The sequence below is a fragment of the Pectinophora gossypiella genome, chromosome 22, assembly GCF_024362695.1.
Source record: "Pectinophora gossypiella chromosome 22, ilPecGoss1.1, whole genome shotgun sequence".
Lineage (NCBI taxonomy): Eukaryota > Metazoa > Arthropoda > Insecta > Lepidoptera > Gelechiidae > Pectinophora > Pectinophora gossypiella.
Genome location: NC_065425.1, coordinates 619,037 through 638,546, shown reverse-complemented (window position 1 = coordinate 638,546; position 19,510 = coordinate 619,037). Strand labels below are relative to the sequence as shown.

At 38.0% G+C, this 19,510-nt stretch overlaps 2 protein-coding genes across 4 annotated transcripts in view; both read right to left on the bottom strand.

Annotated features, from left to right (window-relative positions):
* LOC126377068 (uncharacterized) overlaps positions 1–19,510 on the bottom strand; it is a 450,327-nt gene that overhangs the window by 80,340 nt on the left and 350,477 nt on the right. The gene's annotated exons all lie outside the window — the stretch shown is intronic.
* LOC126377065 (octopamine receptor Oamb) overlaps positions 1–19,510 on the bottom strand; it is a 210,708-nt gene that overhangs the window by 96,785 nt on the left and 94,413 nt on the right. For all 3 annotated transcript variants that reach the window (XM_050024697.1, XM_050024699.1, XM_050024698.1), the window contains one exon: positions 14,218–14,289. The gene's annotated coding sequence lies outside the window, so the exon portion shown is untranslated. The remainder of the gene's footprint in view (positions 1–14,217; positions 14,290–19,510) is intronic.

Below are 19,510 nucleotides of genomic sequence, written 5' to 3'. Positions count from 1 at the left end.
TAAACTAAAACTATAAATAGATAATATTATAAATAATAAGTTGAATGTGTAATTGTAATAGATAGTTCAAACTATTCTTCATAGCACTGACAAATGCAAAAGTTATCGCACACATTTGAATCAGTTACCTATTAATTATATACTTACAGTCCATTATCGAAGCATTATCTTTTGCCTTGTTGGGAGTTATGTTGAAAACATATAAATATATTTAAGATTTGTATTTTAAATATGGAAACACTTTTGTAATTACATTCATTCGCGGAGCTTTCGTTCTTCCCTTCTCTCAATACAACACAAGACAAGACGCTGCTGTTTTATTTCATTAAATAAATTTCACCGTCCCGACACCCAAGGATTTCTTCATTGTGTTATGTAAACCTGTGTATCACAATAAACATTTTTTTTTAAATGTCTTAAAGTACTCCCTTTTTATACACACACACCTTATATTAAAACCATAATCATCTCACCCGTCCGACATCGCACCAAAGACTCCCCTTTCTTACTTTTTAAAACTGCCTTACGTCCCATTCATTAACCATCCTCATTTCATACCATAAACAATCAAATTCCCATTCATTATCCTTACATAGCATTCTCACTTTCCTACATGAATTGCTTCAAATGCTGCTTAATTAAGTGCCATGTACTTAGTTATACTCGTGCTTCGTCCTCAAGATTAGTAAGACTTTAACATATGTAGTATGACTTGGGTGTCACCACTCATGTACTGTAATTTGAGAGAAATAAAGCTTTTTTTTTTTTTTATGTTACTTTAAAGGAGGCTGTATGTATACAACTCCCGTGCCGCGCGGCCGATAGATGTCATTGACAGTACAGTGCTTCACCACTCGTTACGCATTTCGTTAAAACTTTTGAATCTTTTGTGAAAAACTTTTAAAAAAGGGTTATTAAGTGTATAAAAGGTTACATTATGCCTAAAAGAAAACGTGACCATGAAGATTACGACTATCTCAGTCGAAAACTGAGGAAATTAGAACGAAAACTTAGGCGAGCACGAGGAGACAGAAAATCATCTAATGTACCTACATCGGTGTCATCGCGGGATTCTACGCCGTCGCCACATACTCACGCAGGTATTTATATTCATAATAAGTAGAGAAAAGTGTTTGGTATATAAAAAATTCAACTCTGTATAAGCAAGTACATCGAACAGCTCATAGGACTGTTTAACCGTACTGTATTACAAATGGGTGCGTGCAATTCAGTGGAATTGGAACTTTACTCATAAGTTACTTACGCTACGGCAATCGGGCAGTACATTGGTCTGCCTATACCTACATTAAACGAAAGACGTACAATTCAATGGAGTTGTAACCTTTCTAAAGTAGATATACTTGCCTGTTTTTTCCAGACGATTCCCCGCCGCCGCCGCCGGTATCCGCTAGTCCCAGTGATGATGTTATCTTATGTGACATGCCACCACCGTCTGAAAATACTGTTTTGTCTGCACAACAGCCAGTAGCAACAATCACACAAGCATGTGATGTGCAACAGTCTGTGTCATCAGATATACTCCAAAAGTCCAATGATGACACAACAGAGATACCTGAACAGGTACTTGATAGCGAGCTTTTGGAAATACTTGGAGAAGACCCAATAGATAAATCTGAATATGGTGAGGAGATTCACAAAGAGTTAGCTAGTCGTCTAGAACATATTGCCACTAAAGGACTTAATAAAGACATACGCAAAGAGTTGCTTGAGAAATACTTAGTTCCGAGGAACTGTACATATATTGCAGCGCCGCAGCTGAATCCAGAGATCAAGGCTGCCCTGCCAGATTTAACATTGAAAAGGGACAAGGGAATAGAAGCGAGACAAAAACAGTTATCATCAGCAATAACCTGTATAGGACGGGTTATTACCAGTCAAATGTTGTCAAAGGACAAGAATAATGAGTTATTAAAGCAGTTGATGGACGCTATACGTATCATGTGTGATGTACAACATGCTGACTCAGCGAAACGAAGATACTTTTATTTTATTTTATTTTATTATTTTATTTTATTACTTTGCTTTTTCCTCACTCAAAAAGGATATTAATGACCAGCTGATACATTCAAAAATTGATAAGTTTCTCTTCGGTGAAAACCTAGCTGAAACTTTAAGAGCTGCCAAAGCTGTTACTAAGTCCGGAGCGGAACTAAAGGTTGTAACAAACAACTCGACGAAGACCTCCAATAAGTCCACGCAACCTCAACCATCCACTTCTAGAAATTTAAACTGGAAGGCGCCCCCTCCAGCTCGCAGGCAGCAGCAGGGGACGTGGACGCAGAGGAACCGCCAGCCTGCTCCCGGGCGGAAGCCAGAGCCCTCATTCAAGCAATCGCGGCATCCGTCCAAGCCGACCCGCCGCCAGTAGACCAGGTAAAATATGCTGGTCAGTTATGTCTCTTTGCCAAACAATGGTCACTTATTACAAAAGATTGTATCATTTTATCGTGGATAAATGGCTATAGACTTACCTTTTCACGACCAGTAGTGCAACATAATATTCCTGTTGCACCAATATACACAAATTCGGAGAGGACTTCCCTTCGTGAATCTATTAATAACCTTCTTTGTATTGGAGCGATAGCAGAATGTAAATCGTGTGAGGGCCAGTATATATCAAGCATTTTCGTAATACCCAAGCCAAACGGAAAAATGCGATTCATTTTGAATTTAAAGAATCTCAATAAATTCATTGACACTGATCATTTTAAGATGGAAGATTTACGCACGGCTGTTAAACTTATAAGTCATGATACTTATATGACTACTGTAGATTTAAAGGATGCATATCTTTTAATAAAAGTACATCCCGACTCTAGAAAATACTTACGATTCTGTTTTGAAGGAAAAATATTTGAATTCAACGTCCTTCCGTTTGGCTTAAACTCAGCACCTTACATTTTTACGAAAATAATGAAACCTGTAATGAAGTTGTTACGATTAGCTGGCTTTGTTTCGACAATATACTTAGATGACCTATTTCTAACTGGGATCTCATATGATGGGTGCATGGATAATGTTAACATGTCAATAAAGTTGTTGACTTCTTTAGGTTTCCTAATCAACTATGAAAAATGCAATCTGCAACCATCATTAACATGCAAATTTCTAGGATTCATTATAAATTCACATGATTTTGAAATTAGCTTACCACAAGACAAAAGGACACGAATTAAAAATGAAATTCTAAAATTTATGACTTTTAAACAATGTAAAATTAAATTATTTGCTCGTCTTGTGGGATTATTAGTGTCAGCCTGCCCAGGTATTGAGTATGGCTGGCTTTACACAAAGTCTTTGGAACGTTGTAAATTTATAAACTTAATAGGTCACAATAATTATAATAAACTCATGAATATTCCAAATTCATTACAAGCAGATTTCCATTGGTGGTTGACAGCAGTTGATAGTTCGGTGCATAGAATCAGAGATGATACTTACGCCGCGGAGATTTTTTCTGACGCCTCAACCACGGGGTGGGGTGCTGCCTGCGGTTCTAAGTCAGCCAGTGGTCAGTGGTCCCAGAGAGAGGCCACACAACACATCAACTACCTAGAATTACTCGCGGCATTTTTAGCCTTAAAAATATTTGCTAAAGATTTCTACGACTGTCAGATATTGCTCCGTATAGACAATTCAACCGCAATCAGCTATATTAATCGCATGGGTGGAGTACAATTCCCCCATTTGACAAAAATTTCTAGAGATATCTGGCAGTGGTGTGAATCTAAGAAATTATTTGTCTATGCATATTATATAAAATCAAGTGAAAATGTAGTTGCTGACTATGAATCCAGGCGTATCCATCCTGATATTGAATGGGAACTTAGTATTACTGCTTTTAATAGACTTACAAGGGCATTTGGCCAGCCTGAAATCGACTTGTTTGCTAGTCGTATCAATAAAAAATGTAATATATATGTGTCTTGGCATAGTGATCCTGATGCTTACACTATTAACGCCTTTACAATAAGTTGGTCCAAGTACTACTTTTATGCATTCCCTCCTTTCTCAATTATTCTTAAAACGCTTAGAAAAATTATCACAGATCAAGCTAAGGGTATTGTGGTTGTTCCCCTGTGGCCAACACAGCCCTGGTACCCCATTTTTCATAACTTGTTGATTTCTAAGTTAGTAATTCTGAAACCTCACGAAAACATAATTATATCTCATTCCAGCAGACGCAATGTCCAGAACAATCTTACCCTGGCTGCCGGGATATTGTACGGAGGGCGTTATTACGAAGACAAGTTCCACCAGAATCTATAGAGATAATGATGGCTTCACTTGCACCCAACTCTATCAAACAGTACGATGTTTGCTTGAAAAAATGGTTTCTTTTCTGCGCCAGCCGCAATTTAGACTTATTTAAAGTTTCTATTTCGGAAATCATACATTTCCTTACTGATGTTTTTAACTATGGAAGTCAGTATAGTACGATAAATAGTTATAGGTCTGCTTTATCGTTGATTTTGGGTCCTGAAATATCTAAAGACGATAGAATCTCGAGGTTTTTTAAAGGAGTGTTTCGACTTCGTCCTCCTTTACCGAAGTACGACGTCACATGGGACACTACTAATGTGCTTAATAACTTAGCTAAGCAATATCCCAACGAGAGTCTATCGTTAGAACAACTTAGTAAAAAATGTATCACTTTGCTAGCACTAGTGACAACACACAGGGTACAAACATTATCGAAAATTGTTGTTAATAACATAGAGATTAATCCATCTCAAATTGTCATTAAAATTCCCGATCTAATTAAAACATCACGCCCAGGATCTAATCAACCAGTATTAGTTTTACCGTTTTTTACTGAAAAGTGTGAAATATGCCCTGCACAAACTCTTGTGTCGTATATCAATCGAACTGCACCATTACGAAATGGACAGTATTTATTTGTTAGTTTCAGAAAGCCTTACAATATAGTGTCCACACAAACTTTAAGTCGCTGGATTAAATGTAACTTAATGCATAGTGGTATCGATGTGTCAGTGTTCTCAGCTCACAGCACAAGACACGCTGCCACGTCTAAGGCTTATAAATCAGGAGTCAATATAGATTTAATTAGAAAAACAGCCGGTTGGAGTTCATCCTCAAGCACCTTTTGGAAATTTTATAATAGATCAGTTATGAATACTGATACCACATTGATAGCCAGAGCTATTATTGAAACAAATAGTGATTCTGAATAAATTGTGATTTATTAATTAAAATAGAAATAATTTGTTATACTTACTATTAATAAGAACTGTGATTTTCTTATCTATAAGTTAGTTTTGTGAAATTATTAGTACTAAATATAATTTTCATGACATAATTTATATGAATATGTCTTTATTTATCTTTAAGTTGATGTTTTATGAACCTCCTCTCAAAGTCTACATATGTTAAAGTCTTACTAATCTTGAGGACGAAGCACGAGTATAATTAATGATTAAACGAACTTACCTGTACGTGAAGTTCTATCATAATTATACGAAGTGCTTCGTCCGAAGAGATTAGTAAGTCCCACCCGCCCTTATGTATGATGCCCAGGACGGTTCAAAAATATCAACAGTATTCGAAGCTCTGAACTAAATGACATCTATCGGCCGCGCGGCACGGGAGTTGTATACATACAGCCTCCTTTAAAGTAACATAAAAAAAAAAAAAAGCTTTATTTCTCTCAAATTACAGTACATGAGTGGTGACACCCAAGTCATACTACATATGTTAAAGTCTTACTAATCTCTTCGGACGAAGCACTTCGTATAATTATGATAGAACTTCACGTACAGGTAAGTTCGTTTAATCATTAATTATGAGACTTTTTTGTAAGTCTTTCTTTTTATTTTGGTGCAATAAAGTGTATTGTATTGTATTGTATTGTATTGTATTGTATTGTATTGTATTGTATTGTATTGTATTGTATTGTATTGTATTGTATTGTATTGTATTGTATTGTATTGTATTGTATTGTATTGTATTGTATTGTATTGTATTGTATTGTATTGTATTGTATTGTATTGTATTGTATTGTATTGTATTGTATTGTATTGTATTGTATTGTATTGTATTGTATTGTATTGTATTGTATTGTATTGTATTGTATTGTATTGTATTGTATTGTATTGTATTGTATTGTATTGTATTGTATTGTATTGTATTGTATTGTATTGTATTGTGCCGTCCACGTGGACAAGACAGCGGGCGAAAAGTTAAGTAGAACTTATAGGCCTAAAATCTAATTCCGCTAAGTGGTGTTAGAATGAATACAATTGATACTAACAACTAATTGATCGATTGAGTAGCTAACATGACTAGATAGGTGAAGTTCGAGAGTGTTACCGAATAGGGGTGTTTTGATTGATGTTATGTCGATACTGGGTGGTGATTCTGATTGAATTTTCGCTGTAATTTGATTTTGTTGGTGTTCTAGAAAGGTCCTGGGCGAGTTACTTGAAAAACAAACACTAAAACATTTAACAGATAAACGAAGGTAAGAACCAAGTTTATTAAAACATAGTCCATACTATAAATTAGTATATTAGTGATGTGCCGGATCGTAAAAATGTATATCCGCGGATACGGATCTGACTACGGATATTTAGTGTAAAGATCCGCGGATACGGATACGGATCTTTATTTTCTTAAACAAAAAGATTAAAGTGTTTGTTATTTCATTGTTATAAAAGTGATATTTTATCTTACTTTCATTATAAAGATCTATCTATCTAAATGTTTGCAATATTAAGGTGCCAAATATTTGATTTTAAGAAATAAAAACAATCTTAATGGAATTTTATAGCCTTTTTATTTAATCATTCTACTTAATCACCTGAAAAAGATCCGTAAAAGATCCGCATGAAAAGTAACGGACACGGATACGGATTTTTATTTTATCTCGGATATCCGCGGATACGGATACGGATATTCGGAACATCACTATAGTATATAAATATAAGTTAAGATATTTTTATACTGTTTTGTTTATATAATATAACATAGAATTGCGAAAGCGGTATATAAAGCGAAAGTTGATGGTAGAGCTGGCAGAGGAAGACCTAGAAGGACTTACATTGACCAAATTGAAGATGTCCTTAGAAAAGGTTTAGTACGATCTACTCTGAACCGGCGTGCGTGTATGAAGCGATTGATGAATGTGGAAGAAGCAAGAGAAGTGTGTCAGGATCGAAGCAAATGGAATTCTACAGTCTCTGCTTACCCCCGTTGGGAAATAGGCACGAATTTATGTATGTATGTATGTTGTTTATATAATGTAAGTTTAGGCTGTGACCTCATAACATATAAGAAGTTGATATTGTCACATTTACTACCCTAGTAGGTACATTCATAGAGTTGTTAATCCCCATATGACTGGTGGAGACAAACAGTAATTTATGTCAGCCATACACCTGTGCCAACGACAATAATAATGTGACAATAATATACTGCTAGTATTAAGATAAATCATAGGTATTATAACATAATGAGAACAGTATTTGGCTAAGATATTTGTTTGGATATGAATTAGGTAATCTAATAATAATACATACATCTTCTTCTTCTGTCGTATGGGTTGTGAGATAGATTACCAACCTCATCAACCCTGGTGTCAGGGTTACTATTGAGCCGCCAAAGGCCCTGGCATGACTCATGTAACGATTACGTACTTACATCAGTAAGTAGTAACCGGGACCAACGGCTTAACGTGCATTCCAAGGCACGGATCATCTTACTTTTGGACAATTAGGTGAACGGCCTGTCAGTGGCCTCTGGTGGCTCAATTATAACCCTGACACCAGGGTTGATGAGGTTGGTATTCTACCTCACAACCCACACGATAAGAAGAAGAAGCCTGTAATGTCCTACCACACTAGGGATCACAAAGTGATTTTTGTGATATGTCCCCACCGAGATTCGAACCCGGAACCTTCGGATCGTGAGCACAACGCTCAACTACTGAACCACGGAGGCCTTTAGTGTAATAAATTCATTCAAATTATAAAAAGACCCATCACTAGCGACTACAGTTTACGTCATCAAGTCCTTTCAACGCCATGTGACGTGGCGCGCTCTGATTGGTCCGCGACTGTGTCTGATTGCCGAGACAGCCCGCGAAAGCTCCTGTCACTTACAATCGTTTTTTTTTCTTGATAAAGGTAGAATTCCTCCGTAATACTTTAAGGGCTCCCTCACAATGCGATCCCATATCGCATTGCCTGTTACCGGGGACACAAAATGATATGGTACGATAAAGAACTCAAAATTAGGTGAGAAGGTGACAGATGTGGTGCACTGTATACAGTTTGTTGCGCACCTCAGACCCTAACCGAAGGACGTAATATACGATCCCGACGACCTGATTACTCTAACTATAGAGGCAGCCAATCAGCTCGCGACACCAAACACTTCAGGGTCCCGATACCGACCCCGCCGGCGTGGTCGACGATTTCCCTCATTCAGCGCTTATCGCTATCGACCCACTAGGGTCGATTAATTCTTTCTAATATTTTTCCTCTCAGACGACGCCCTGAGCCGAGGTTCGCGCCCAACTGGGCACCCTCAGGCCTGTTGTCTTAAACGTTGTACCGGGTGAGAGCCTTCAGCGCTCCCCATTTGTCAGGCCAAGTAGTTAATGCCATCTGCGGCAAATCCACAATAAGTCACGTCAAAAAAAAAAAATCAGACCCTAAGCCGTGGTTTGCAGCCAACTGGGCACCCTCAGCCTTGTTGTCTTTTTTTATACCGGGTGAGTGCGCTTATAGCTTTCTATTTCTTCTGCCAAGTAACTAATGGCGTCTGCGACAAATTTACAATAAAAAAAATAGTTACACAAATGAGGTGTCGCAAAATTTCAAGTTTGGCTGTGTGAAATTTTCCCCCTGACAAGAATTACAAGTTATAATACGACTATATATTTGTCAATACATCAAACTTATCGCCACTTATGTATGCTGACCTCTTCCCTCGTTACTTTGTTGATCAATGTCAATCAAGGAATATCATGTTAGGGACTTCCGTTGGAAGCAAAATGCCAGCGTACGTACCTTGAGTGCACGTTCACAATAACCACTTTATGAAGCATCAAGCAACCAATCAGAGTTGAGGGCCTGAAACGCGCTAACGAAGTTTTCCTGAGTGGTTGCATATAAGTAAGATGCAATTTACTTCTATTAACTACGCTACTCTGAGAGTGGATACAAAACATAATGCAGTTTTTAGTAACATAATTGACTCGACCATTATAGACGGCGATACTGCTCACCACCGATCACGTCGGCATAAAATAAGAAATAATACTACGTATAGAACGGCATTTCTCCGCTCCCCCCCAGCGTCTGAGCTAGGTTTACCTCACCCCACCTCGAACATAGTTTAGACTTGAATCGTATGATGTCAGACGTCACATGCACAAACAGCGCGTGTACGATAACGTCAATGTGTAGTGTCTGTGTAAAACGCCCTGAGCCGAGGTTCGCGCCTAACTGGGCACCCTCAGGCCTGTTGTCTTAAACGTTGTACCGGGTGAGAGCCTTCAGCGCTCCCCATTTGTCCGGCCAAATAGTTAATGCCATCTGCGGCAAATCTACATTAGTCACGTCAAAAAAAAAAGAAACAAAAAAAAATGTGTAAAACGAGGTATGTTCTATGAAGTGACCGGGACGTGTCACAGTATAGAAATAGAATAATCGCAAACCCCGGACACTTCATACAAAACACCTCGTTTTACACAGACACTACACATTGACGTTATCGTATACGCGCTGTCTGTGCATGTGACGTCTGACGCCCGACTAAAGTAAGACCGAGGGGGTGAGGTAAACCTAAAGCTGAGCTGGTGGGGACCAGAAGCTGAGCTTTGGGATGTAGGGCTCGATTAACATATCATCTACAACACATCTGACTACAATTATTGGGATGTTGTCAGATGGATATAGCCGGTGAGCTTGTGTTATATTATGTCCATAGAAATAAATCCACGAGTAAACTAAGGAATTCTGAACATGTGGCCTGTGACAACTGAAACTACAATTAAAACACATAATAACGGGTTCTTACCGCGTTTAAATGGGGATATGAGACTCCCATTCTCATATCCCCATTACCGCGTTTAAATGGGGATATGAGAATGGGAGTCTCATATCCCCATTTAAACGCGGTAAGAACCCGTTATTATGTGTTTTAATTATGATAATGGCCCCGATTCCTGGAGACACCGTCTAATTTTATTTTAAGTTATATCTGTCATTTTCATATCCGTCGAAAAGGAAAGAGACGGATGATTCACAGCTCTTAATTTTAGGAAGAATGAGTAAATGAACGTGTCGGGTTATTGACTGATGTAAAATTTTTAGACGGTTGGTTTAGATTTGTGCTTAAAATTGACGTGTGTTCCATAAATTTTATGCTTGTCGATTACCCGTCCCTGTCCTTTTCGGCGGATAAGAAAATGACAGATATAACTTAAAATAAAATTAGATGGTATTTACAGGAATTAGCACCAATAACCGCGTAAACTTAAAACAACTGAAACTATGGTGTTCTATAATTTCTTTACCAATAAATAGAGCAGGTAATCAAACTTTGCATTGACTAGACGCGAAATTCATAAAAAAATATATAAATAACAAAAGGACTATTTTAACAAAAATATTTACAGCAAAAAAAAACATGACTTAACTAATAGACATATTTTTTTTGTAAAATCGCACGAACGTTATCATTTGGAACGCGCGCCCGCTTCCGTAGCACTATTTTAGCGAAATCGGAATCATCTATTCAACGTAATTATCATGGATAAACTTATTGAAGGTCAATGTAACATTTTTGAATTACTTCATTTCGCAAGGTGTTATGGCTGAGGAGAAGAAATGACAAGAAACAGCAACAACTGTCGCTCTACATCTTGTGCAACACATATTTTAAATTGCGACTTCTTTGGTTTTTATTAAATCTACAACAAAGCGTGGATGATCAGACCAGCATGAAATTTATGTATTTAATAAACACACGTAACAGGTTACAGACACAAATCTTATGAAATAATACACTTTTTGAGGTTCATACTGTAGCTCAACTAAACGTATGCAGGTTAAACAATACTATGATGAGAAAACACGTTTACGTTCACAAATTAAAAGATATTACAATAAAATATACTTAGCTCCGCAACAACATGGTAACATCTACGATGCATGGCTCTACGGCCAAATCTTCAGGTGAGCATTATGTTTCTAACAAGAAAACGAATGAAGGCAGGAAAATTATTATTAAAAATATCAATATCCTTGTCATTAACGACAAGGTCGTTGTACTGACGACTCATACGGGTGATAGGGTTGTAAAAGGAGGTGTTATTACGATACACGCACAGATTGAATGGTCTAGGATTCCGGGAACGACAGTATGTATTAAAATTAATAAGGGAAAGAAGTTTAGGAGAGTCAACCTTCGAGTGAATAATTTTGTAAAGAGTGGTTAAGCTGTTAATCTGGCGACGGTTCTCCAATGAGGCTAGATGGAATGCTAACCAAACTAGGCATCATAAAGTGACTTTTGTGTTATGTCCCCACTCGAAATCGAACCCGGGATCTCCAGATTAAGAAACTTACTACTACAACACAGAAGTCATTAGTTGAAAAGCCATTTTAACTAATAAAGTTATTTTAATTAATAAATCCATTATCTCATAGCGGACATTAAGATTCCGTGCTCTGTGCTCTGTACGGATAAGTACAGTCAAATGCGCGTCGTTTGGCACGCTGCCGTGTCGTATCTGTGTGTGTTCTTGGCTAGTTGTACTTATACCAAAGAATAAGTAATAATACAGAACGGCAAAAGATCGCGAGGAGTGGAAATCTGTTATTCGATATATCCCAAAACTCAGCTTCTGGTGGGGAGCTCAGCCTCAGGTTTACCTCACCCCCTCGGTCTTACTTTAGTCGGAAGTCAGACGTCACACACACAGATAGCGCGTGTACGATAACGTCAATGTGTAGTGTCTGTGTTAAACGAAGTGTTTTGTATGAGGTGTCCATTATTTAGAAGATATGAATGCATGGGATTAACTTTCTGAGAACTGATATTAGGCAGCTAAATTACTCAATTGTATATTTTATGCATTATTTTATGTTTTTTTTTTTAAAGAACGTCTAGGGTCCTGTGCCGAGGTTTTTCTTGCAGCTTCTTTTCCCCGGCTATACATGCTGTGAGAAGCTTCAGTAGTTTTAGGCGGATGAGACGTTCGTTATGTAAAAATTTACGATTCAAAGTGTAACTGTGTTACCAACTGAATAAAGATATTTTTGAATTTGAATTTGTCCATTGACATTATCGTACACGCGCATCTGTGTGTGTGACGTCTGACACCATACGATTCAAGTCTAAATTATGTTCGAGGGGGGTGAGGTAACCCTAGCTCAGCCGCTGGTGGGGAGCGGAGAGTTGCCGTTCTATACGTAGTATTGTTCCTTATTCTATAAATGTGACTTCACACATTTGGTTCCGCTCCTTTGCACGCCAAATGACTGCTCAGAAGTGCTAACTGTTATGGCTTTATTTTACGAAGAAAATTTGCAAGAACGTTTTGTTTTTACTATGCATAGGAGTTTTTTTTTTATTGAATGGGTTTGCTCTTGACACCATTCTGCCTCTTAAAAAGTTAAGTAAGTGTCAAAGGTGTTATAAACTTATCCAGAAGGAACCCTATTCAACCTTACCTTAAAGAAACTCAAGTTACAAGTTGAAGGGAACACCAACACAAGTGTTGCTCGATGAGCGGTTTACTGTATATCGATTTTTTAATCCCCTAAATAATTTACACGTCGATATGCCAAAATGTTTGGAATTAAATCAATAACTCGTATCGATGTAGTAAATTCTTACATACTTAATATAATTGATTATATCAATTGTAAAATAATTGCAATACTATCGATTAAAACTGTAGAATTTTCAATATCGATAGTTGTTGGGGTCTGCGGTTGGTCGTATTCAAAGACGTTGTTGAAAGTATTAGAAAAATATTTATTTTCTTGCACACATGTTACATCTTGATGGCGTTGAAGGAGGAAGAGAGTGAGCCATTTTAAAGTTGCCACAATAATAAAAAAATATATATTTTATTGTTGGTGTTGCCAACAATAGTATCGATGTAATTGATTTTTAGATTATTTAGGGGTAAAAAATCAATTGATATGGCAGCCCTGTTAGGAAACACATGACTCCCGGCCCTCGTGGCTTTGGCGCCAAACCAATTAATTCACATTTGAATTCATATTTGGAACATAGATAATTGATATAGAGGAGCTCGGAGGCGCAGCGGTAAACGCGCTCGGTCTGCGATTGTTGAAGTTAAGCAACTTTCGCAAAGGCCGGTCATAGGATGGGTGACTACAAAAAAAAAGGTATCATCTCAAGCTCCTCCGTGCTTCGGAAGGCACGTTAAGCCGTTGGTCCAGGGTTCATTAGCAGTCGTTAATAACCATCAATCCGCACTGGGCCCGCGTGATGGTTTAAGGCCCGATCTCCCTATCCATCCATAGGGAAGGCCCGTGCCCCAGTATGGGGGACGTTAATGGGCTGATGATGATGATGATAATTGATATGACGTAGATTTCAGGATTTGTGTCTGGTTAATGGCAATAGGCCTGCTGCTAAGTATTCGGGAGGACATGATCCTATGTTATGTATTGTATATTCACGTAACAGTTAGCACAATGATGATGAAAGTACTTTAGACTGATATTAGAATCATTGGCATATCGATCTTTTAAATTATTTCACAAATATAATATACTTAACCATAACATTAGCAACTCGCCCCGGCTTCGCACGTGTAGTGTATTATGTGAATATGGAGATCATAGCTTTAAAAATAAAATATTTTTCTTACAAACTTTTTTAGACATAAAAAAAGCCGAAAGGCATCTACAAAATACGAAAAATGAATATTCGTTGTTTTCTTATTTTCTAATTTTAGTCTAGCTGGTTTAATTCCTAAAAAAAACATTTCCGAATTTATGAAATGCTGATTTTCAAACAGTTTTTACCATGAATGTACTATTTTGGTACCATGTCACATTAACTTTTTTGACTAATTGAACTGTAAGTCTCACTAAATGTCAAATATGTTAGTGCGACAGAGTCCTAAAGTAGGTACATTATATTGTACATGACTGTACATATTATATAATTTACTTATTAGCTTACCTTTATCTCTTCCTCAGTTTTCAGATGTTACAATCACCACAAGATAACACTTCACTTGATAATTCACTGATTCTGTAACAAAAGAGAGAATGAGATTAAATTCCACGGAAAAGTTATATGGTAATACAATGTACTTGATGAAAAAAATATGGAAAAAAGTACAGAAAAAATTATATGCGCAAACTAAAAAAAATATGGGTACCGAGATTGCGTTGAAGGAGTCTTAAATCGGACCTGTCAAATCTTTAGGGTAGGTAAGCGGAGCCTATGGGGTATAATGTAGAGACGTCGGGATACGGGTGAAGACTTCAACGGTTGCAGAGGCGGAGATCGGAGCCATCGGTACGGCAATGCAGCACGGAACAGGCGAGTCACAGGAATTATAACCTGACACCCGTCACTTGGCAGAAGGAAGCAGTAACTGTTAGTACTATTCAGAGGCGGAGGACAGGAGTCCTAGTATGGCTTTGAAATAGACTACTCTGGGCGCCATCCCACTCGCGTCAGACAGCGGCTAGGCAGAAGGCAAGAGGGAAACTACTGCCCTGTTATACTACAAGTTATCCTATAAATTATAGCTCGCATCATTGATAATTTACGCCTGTGACATTTGTCTGTCTGTAATGTAAAGAGGCTCTTAAACACAAGCCCTCTCAAGAGACGCATATCCCCCTAGATACAGGATTAACTACGGAACCCTCGTAAAGACCTTAGTACTCTAGACTCAGACATAAAACAAATGAAGGTACAGCATCGCCAAAACAACCTCTATACTCCTAATAACGGAAGAATGGGTTCTGACAACACATCTGACTAGTATATAGAATTAAAAATAATTTAATAAAACTAGAAAAAATCATGAATTTTGCGACGGAAAATTCCACTTGATTAATTCAGAATCATGGTCTGAATCATCCCCCTTAGTATTCGTTACGATGTCACTAACACCCTGTATAATAGTAAGGACAAAGTTGATTTCAGCATGTGAACTTACCGTAAACACTTCTACGGAGACCTCATTCATTCGTTGATCTCATTCATCTTAAAAATTTATTATTTTTTTTTACTATTTGACATTTGTAGACATTGGGCGTATATACACAAAAATGACAAATTGAAATATTGTTTTTTTTTTTTATGATTTGCTTCAATGTGGTCTTTAAGACCCCCCCATATTACTTAGGGGGACGATGAAATTAATGGCTTCATCTTTTTTTTCTCCTGTTGTTAGTTGTCTAAGAGTTGAAAAAAAGAGAACCATAATGAAGATTATAGAGAACCGGAGAGGAAATATGATTGGCCACCTGATACGACACGATTAATTTATAACAAACATCATAGAAGGACATTTATGAAACAAATAAAAGAGGAGGTGCAGGTAATGTCGTATCAGGAGGTGAAGGATTTAGCGGGAAGAAGAGAGGAATGGCGATTAGTCCACCGACAAGAGCGCAGCTCTTAAATAAAGAGAGAGAGTTAGGTGTCTATTTGGTTGTACCGTCGATGAATGCCGGACACAGAACGTGTGCCGTATGGTCAGTTATAACCGGGATGATAAGGGGTTGGAACGGCCCAGATCTGACCTTTTGGCTGGTTATATTTGGATGTACTTATTAATAACAAATATAAATCGCTAAAAAGATTGGTTGGAAAAAAAATAATAGGGCGCATTTGTATGCCTAAAATCCGTCTCTTTTTTAATTTGTCATCATCATTACCAGCCATACGACGCCCACTGCTGGGCATAGGCCCCCCCAAGGATCTCCACGACGATCGGTCCTGCGCTGCCCGCATCCAGCGGCTTCCCGCGACTATCACCAGATCGTCGGTCCACCTTGTAGCGGGCCTACCCACTGAGCGTCGTCCGACACCTGGTCGCCATTCGAGAATCTTCATCATCATCAGCCCATTAACTTCCCCACTGCTGGGGCACGGGCCTTCTCTATGGATGTATAGGGAGATCGGGCCTTAAACCATCACGCGGACCCAGTGCGGATTGGTGGTTATTAACGACTGCTAATGCAGCCGGGACCAACGGCTTAACGTGCCTTCCGAAGCACGGAGGAGCTCGAGATTAAAACTTTTTTTGTGGTCACCCATCCTATGATCGGCCTTTGCGAAAGTTGCTTAACTTCAACAATCGCAGATCAAGCGCGTTTACCGCTGCGCCACCGAGCTCGTCAACGCGTACTATTCGACAGAATCCTATGTGCTCCCAGCTTTAGTAAAGCCCATAAAACCGAAACAGCAATCCCTCAATACGACTATCTTGCTTTCACACTTCGTGACGTCACGATCTCTCGACCACAGCTAATTAACGCTCGCTGTGCGGGGTAGATAGGGAGGCCATATATTTTCATTGCCGCTTGATTCTCGCTGATAAACTTCGTTGGCTAGTCAACTGAAAAAGGTTTATTACTGAAAGTTTTGACGCATTTTCTTTTAGTATTTTAGGTTGATTTTTTTTTATTGAAATGGTAGTGTTTTTTTTAATTATTTTCAGTAATTGTGCAGATCCAAGAATACGCCCGCCATCCTGACATCAGGCTGGCGGCTCACTAATTTCCTTCAATAACTTTTGTTGTAAAAAGGTACATTGCTCGATGTTTTAGGTACATTAAGTACATTGGTCGTACATTGCTTTCACTCACAAAGCAAGGCCATTTGAATACCTACACCCGCCATCCTGATGCACACATACTTTTGCGACGGAAAAATTCCACTTGATATTCATCCTCAATTTAAGAGCCACGCTCTTGTCGGTGCAGCATTTTCCATGCTACTTTTCATTACACTACTTATTTATTTTATTTATTTATTTATTTAGATAGGTATACCAACAGTACACATATTGTAAAGTTATAAAATACAAGTCTTAAATTAGTTTTTGTATATGTGCTCCAATTACAGGTACACACAACATTCGTAATTACAACAACAAACTTATATATTTAAGTGTATATATATTTATATATAATTAAATATGTATAAAACTTAAACAGAAATTAACTTCTAAATTAAAACAGCCATAAATCTTCTTAGAAAACATAAGAGTTAAAACTATAACATATACATAGGTATACAACAAAATTAAGTATTGTTGGAAACAAATGAATTAAAATTAAAAATTAAAAATACAAATGGGAAAATGTACGTTATGAATTTATGATGATACAGAGTTTGTAACATGCCTCAGTATCTTAGCTTTCAGTGTTTCACTACTTGATATTAACTCAGAATAATCAGCTAAATCATCCCCTTCAGGTTTCGATATGATGTCACTAGCACCCTGTTTAGCGTAGGACATGACGCCAGATTTAAATAAATAAATAAAAAAGTCAACTTTAAATGGCCCTTAGCCATCCCTGACTACGTAACGTCGGAACATTCGGATCCGGCTTGCGGTCAGATCAAGACTTAGCGTTCCAATTTCAAATGCCTACTATGCTACAAACAGCTTACTTGCAGTGGACTGGGAGGGAAAAATAAAATGAAGACCGCGTTCTGCTGCCTTTAGAAAGACAAATAGCAATGTTTATTTTACTATCATTTGCGACAATAATAACAAACGGAACATCTTTTCGATCGTATTTTTGTGCAGTCGCATATAACATTACGATAAAATTTTGTACCGAGTGAGAGCCCTCAACGCTCCCCATTTGTCCGACTAAGTGGTTTACGCCATTGAGGTAAATCTACAATCTTCTATCATGTGGGTTGTGAGGTGGATTACCAAACTCATCAACCCTGGTGTCAGGGTTACTATTGAGTCGCCAAAGGCCCCTGACATAACTCATGTAACGGCTACGTACGTATATCAGTAAGTAGTAATCGGGACCAACGGGTTAGGTAACGTTTGCCTTCCGAAGCGCGGATCGTCATAGTATACTTTCGGACTATCAGAAATCTACAATAAATACTTATTTGTGCCCGGTTAATGACAACAAGCCCGCCCTCCTCTTACATACACACACATAACATAACATAAATACTATATACGTCCCACTGCTGGGCACAGGCCTCCTCTCAATCAACCGGAGAGGGTGGAGCATTCTCCACCACGCTGCTCCACTACGGGTTGAGGTGTTTTTACGGCTAATAGCCGGGACCAACGGCTTAACGTGCCCTCCGAAGCACGGAATCAACTTACTTTTTCGGACAATCAGGTGATTCAAGCCTGAAAAGTCCTTACCAAACAAAGGACAGTCTCACAAAGTGATTTCGACAATGTCCCCATCGGGAATCGAACCCGGACCTCCAGATCGTGAGCCTAACGCTCTTACCACTACTAACGCTCTAACCACCGTCACGGCAACATCAAGTTATAAGTGCTACGCGCTCAAAATTCGATTAAAAATAGAAAAATCACGTGAAATTAGTGAAGTGATATACCGTCGGACGCGGGCAGAGATAAGCTACAATGTGGTGAAAGAATTTTTAAAATTGGTTAAGAAGGTTTCTCTGAGTATTTGACTCGCTTTAAATGCAAAGAGAACCCAGCGTGCGCCTGCGACCCTAGTATAGCTGAGACTGTGCCCCACCTCCTTGTAGACTGCCCTATTTACAGCAGGGAAAGGTACGACCTTGAAATGAGGGCAGGCTACAAATTGACTATGCAGAGCCTGCAAGAGTTTATAACAGACAGAAACAACTCACAACTGTTTGTAGATTATGTTATAAAAATTGTAAAAAGTGTAAACAAAATAAATAGCTAGATTAAGAAAATGATTGTTTAGTATATTGTACATATGCTAAGATAGTCATAATGACTTTAAATAGAATTAAGTAAATTGTAAATGTAAAATAGGACATAAGAAACAACTGTTGTAGTATGAAAAAAAAAAAAAAAAAAAAAAAAAAAAAAAAAAAAAAAAAAAAAAAAAAAATTAAGTGTCCCCTCTGTTTTCTCTCCCCACCCTAGAATAAGAAATAGAATAGGTATAGGTATGAAAAGAATGAAAGATGATGAATAAAAGTGCGAGAGGAATAAATGCGAGAACTTGTATGGTACTAGAGGACTGGAATGGATGAGTGAGATAGTAGGGCCCAAAAAAAGGGCAGGCCTAGAATTTAAGTACGAGCACGTAAGCGATGTTTGTATACCAATGACCCTGCCTTTCTTGTGTGGCAGGGGTACAAGTTATATAAAAAAAAAAAAAAAAAAAAAAAAAAAAAAAAAAAAAAAAACGCTCTTACCACTAGACCACGAAGGCTGTGGCATGAAGGGCTGAAGGCCCCCTATTACATTGGACTTTAACATAACTGGCGGGGAGTGGATGTATTATTAGTATAC